General features: G+C 46.0%; 1 long non-coding RNA gene across 1 annotated transcript; it reads right to left on the bottom strand.

The window, feature by feature from the left end:
- Positions 1 to 1,220: 1,220 nt before the first annotated feature.
- Positions 1,221 to 2,660, bottom strand: LOC140609564 (uncharacterized). Its single transcript, XR_012011369.1, has 3 exons — positions 2,449 to 2,660; positions 1,896 to 2,212; positions 1,221 to 1,393 (listed from the first exon to the last, which is right to left on the bottom strand). It is a non-coding gene; the product is annotated as an uncharacterized lncRNA (long non-coding RNA).
- Positions 2,661 to 4,597: the final 1,937 nt, after the last annotated feature.

Here is a 4,597-nt window from a genome sequence, read left to right as displayed (position 1 = left end):
TTATTAAAAAAAAAAGATAAATGATGTGTTGGTGAGGGTGTGGAGAAAAGGAAACCCTTAGCACCCCAAGATCAAGAGTCATGCACTCTACCAACTGAGCCATCCAGAGGCCCCTTTAGGGCTGTCTTAATTCTAGACACAGAAAACTGTGAGTGCCCAAAGACATGTTATCAATTTATTTAAAAACAGAGTTATCTTTTAAAAAATCTATGTCCTCTCCTACTGATCTTGGTTCGCTATGCTGTGTAGATACTCGTTCATTAGTCATACGCAAGGTGTGCTGAGTTATGAACCAGGAATAGTGGCAGTGGCATTAGGAAGTGAGAGACATGGTTAGACATGAGACAGCAGATTTTGAAGAGAATTCTCCACTGACTTTCACATACATGTTGGGTAACTGGTACCCGGGAGGGAAGGGTCAGCCTGAAGACCCAGGAGAGAAGTCAGATATGTTTTTTGTGGAACCAGAGCACAGCACCATAGGGACCAGAGAAGGGGGCACTGGCCATAGGCGGCAGGTACATACCCATAGCTCAGTATAGTGGGGAGGCCACAAAGACCAGCATAGGGCCTGGACAGGGGCCTATGGTTATAAACACATTCCTTTGTGGGTTTTTTTTTTAAGATTTTATTTATTTGAGAGAGCACGAGCAAGTGAGAACACAGGCCAAAGGGCAAGGGAGAAGAAACAGGCTCCCCGCTGAGCAGGGAGCCCCACATGGGGCTTGATCCCAGGACCCTGAGATCATGACCTGAACCGAAGGCAGACCCTTAACCAACTAAGGCAGTCACCCAGGCGTCCCGATAAACACATTCCTGCTGCACATTTCCATATAAGCCTGCAGTGAGGCTCCCAGCCTGGACCCAGGCACTGAGAGAATCGTGTGGGCTTCCCTCGCAGTCACCACAAATCAGCCAATTTGGACAAGAATATTGTCTCTGGAAGGGCCTGATCTCAGAGGCCATATGGTTTCAGCTTTCACTGCGTAAGAGGGGCCAAGCAACTCTGTCAAGACCAGCCAGACCACTAGTGGAACAGCCAGATCAAAGCTTATGTCTTCGGATGTTTATCCAGTTTTCTTTTCCTACAGGTCGCCTGCACTGGTGCTATCTTGGTCTACATTAATCATTTTGGATACATACCCCCAACCCTCAATTTGTGGCCTCATCTGAACCAGACGCTACCCTGGTTTATCATCCACTGGGAAGCCAAGGATCTCAAAAGAGCATTTTCAAGGAGATTCAGATTTATTGGTCAGGGCTGAGAGTCAAGGAGGGGTGGCCAAGGTCTCCTCTGTCCTTCCCCTTCCTGCCTCCACCAGAGCCAGTTCCTTTTTATCTGCTTTCTTTGTTGGAACCGTATCAGATTTCTTTTGTGAGGACTATTCTGGTCCTTAAAAAAAAAAAAAAAAGTTGCAGAAAAATTAAAATCATTGAGTGGAGAATCAAGTTGGATCTCTTAGGGGCTCTCTCATTTCCCAAGTTTTAGTCCCTTTCAGGGAATATTCTTGGAGACCTAATTCCACGTTCTTTTTTTTTTTTTTTCTTTAAGATCTTATTCATTTATTCATAGAGACGGAGAAAGAGAGAGAGAACGAGAGAGAGAGGCAGAGACACAGGCAGAGGGAGAAGCAGACTCCATGCAGGAAGCCCAACGGGGGACTCAATCCCGAGTCTCCAGGATCACACCCCAGGCTGCAGGTGGAGCCAAACCGCTGCGCCACCGGGGCTGCCCCTAGTTCCATGTTCTAGTTGGGCGTCTAAGGGGCACAGGAAAGGAGATCACTCCAACCTCAAGATACAGATCCACGAATGATTCTGAGGTTAATCAGTGGCTCGGAGGAAGGAAGAACCTCCCCTTAGCAACAGTTTAACAAATACTTGCTTCGACTTGCCTCTTTCGCGCCCAGTGTTCTGGCATCCTACTGAATCACACCTCATTTCTGGGATGTTTCAGAGAAGGATTGCAAAAGGATGGGGAGATAGATCGTGACACCAATTGCCGACTCTCAACCACTATAAAATAGGGGTGATTTCTCTATATATGTTCACAGGTGACTAGTTCAAAAGCCTTCCAGATTATTCAGGACAGGATAGCATAAGGCAATTATTTCCTCATTGTGGAAGGAAAGAGAGCAGAGCGGTATGTCCCAGGTTGGATGCTCCTCGGTTGGGCACAGCCAGTACACACCCTGTTGGCTCCTGGGATGACCTGGAGGGCAGGTGAAAAGGTAGATAGTAGGATAAGTGTAAGGGGGGAGTAAGTGAGAGTAGACTGAGAGGCGTGCATTGCATGCAGAATTATTCCCGGGACCCAGTTATATGGCTCTCTCCAGTCCCTGCTTGGCTGGGATGGGGTAGACACAAACAGCTGGTGTCTGGCCCAGTCCCTGGCCTGCAGCCTGCCCAGAACATTCCTGACAGTGCCTAGCACAGGGGCTGAACAACCTTCCGGCCACTGAGGGCCAAGCCAAGGGGGCAGAAGGAGCCTAGCTCATCGAATTCATTCTGTGGGAGCAGAAGGGCCTGTCTCTCCATCCACATCCACCACTGCCTTCTCGTGTCCTCCTCAGCCTATAGTGTGGTGTTTGCTGCCTTCTGCTGGCCACATGCGAGTCAACCCCAACGTTTCAGTGACGCTTAGTGACCTGCAAGGAGCCTTGTTTACTTCTGGGAAGTGGGTCTCCATAGTAACCACAATACTCTTGCTAGAACTATTGGTGGAGGGCGAGTAAAAATATCCCAGACACTGCACCAAGCTTGTTACACACATCATCTCATTTAATCCTCAAAGCAATTTCGTGTGGTAGGTATTATTACTCCTGCTAAATAAGATAAACGGAGTCAGAGAGCAGTGAATGAATGCGCAGAGCACACGCTGGTAAATGGCAGGGCTAGGATGGAGACCCAGGTGTGTCAGACTTCAGAGTCCGCATTCGGAGCCACGTTGCAAATTCGTGTTCCTGGCGGGCTGTATCCTGGATGGTCTATACTTGTCCCTACTCGCCCTGTCAGCAGAGGCAGTGACAGACCCATTGTCCCTTTTTATTCAATTTATCCACATCCTGGCAACCTCTCACATTACTTTTTGCCTCCACTTCTTGTGCCCATCTCCAAACCTATGATCATTTCAGTCTTTTTCTTTTCTTTTGACCTTTGTGCAATTTGTCTCCCTCTTGGTGCCACAAACAGCCGCCCGAGTGCAGGGGTTTCTAAAGTGGAGCCCACAAGAGGCCTGAACAGAATCAAGAGGTCTGTGCACTTGGTCAGGGAAAGAATTCTATTCCATACAGAATACAGAAAAAAAGCAGAAATGCCATGACTTTGTCACGAATAGAAATCACAGGCGTTTATGTATCGTGTTGCCATGGTTACAGATATCTCAAAATATCATTTATGCTCGTCACTGCTTTGAAATTACAATAGCTATCAAGCCAGTCATGAGATCTGTTATTTATTGCTGATAAAAGTATATGTGTGTGTATATATATATATATTTCGCCACGTCATTTTTTTCAACATTTTGATAGCTTTCTCTGAAATTTATGGAATTCCTCTGTAATCCTGTACATTTTTATTACATTTATTTTTAAAATATTACATTATCTATTACAATTTTTATTTTAAAAATATGCTTAGAATGGGTTCTGAAGCTTCTGTAGCCACCCACGGGGTCTTGACATGAAAAGTAAGAGCCACTGCCCTTGATTCTATGCCACGCTTTGGTCCTCCTGACCCAGATCGTATAATGTAGCAGTGACCAGGGATAAGAGTGTTTGCAGTTCTCCAAATAAGATGGCCATATGGTGTAGCCTCCAAACCAGGACACTTTTTAATTGAAAGGGGGGCACTATTAATAATTAGGCTGGGACAGCAAGTGTAAACCAGGATATATGGTCACCCCACCCAAATAGCATGTACCTGGGAACCTAAAGGATTAGGAAAATGCCAGGTGATTAAATGTAACTTACAAACATCAGCACAAAAACTCTATAAATGTGCTGCTAATAAAACTAGATGATATCCTAAAATCCAGAGAAAGCAAAGTATAACTAATATAAAGCCGGGATTCCCCCACCATCTAAAAGTAGAGTAGTCCTATGAAAACCTTCCTAAGCTAAAGGGGAAAGGAGAAAAAATGAGTGGGAATATCAGAAAGGGTGACAGAACATGAGAGACTCCTAACTCTGGGAAACGAACTAGGGGTGGTGGAAGGGGAGGTGGGCGGGGAGTGGGGGTGAATGGGTGAGGGGCACTGGGGGCGGCACTTGACAGGATGAGCACTGGGTGTTATTCTATATGTTGGCAAATTGAACACCAATAAAAAATAAATTTATACGTAAAAAAGAAAACCTTCCTAAGCCAAAAGGGTATCAATCGAAGGAACGATTGTCATTAATTTATATGGAATTCGTTTGAGCGTTCAAATGAAACTAACCTCTCCCAAGCTTTCCTGGTACCTGAGGACACACCTTGCTAACAGATGCCCAAAATAAAATGAGATAAAGCAGGTGCTCACAGACATGGTTCACAGCCATGGTGGCCGGATGCTGAGAGGCTGGGTGTCATTCCTGGGGCAGAGGTTGGTGGGGACACC

Source organism: Canis lupus, chromosome 18 (genome assembly GCF_048164855.1).
Source record: "Canis lupus baileyi chromosome 18, mCanLup2.hap1, whole genome shotgun sequence".
Lineage (NCBI taxonomy): Eukaryota > Metazoa > Chordata > Mammalia > Carnivora > Canidae > Canis > Canis lupus.
This window is presented reverse-complemented; position numbering and strand designations above follow the sequence as displayed.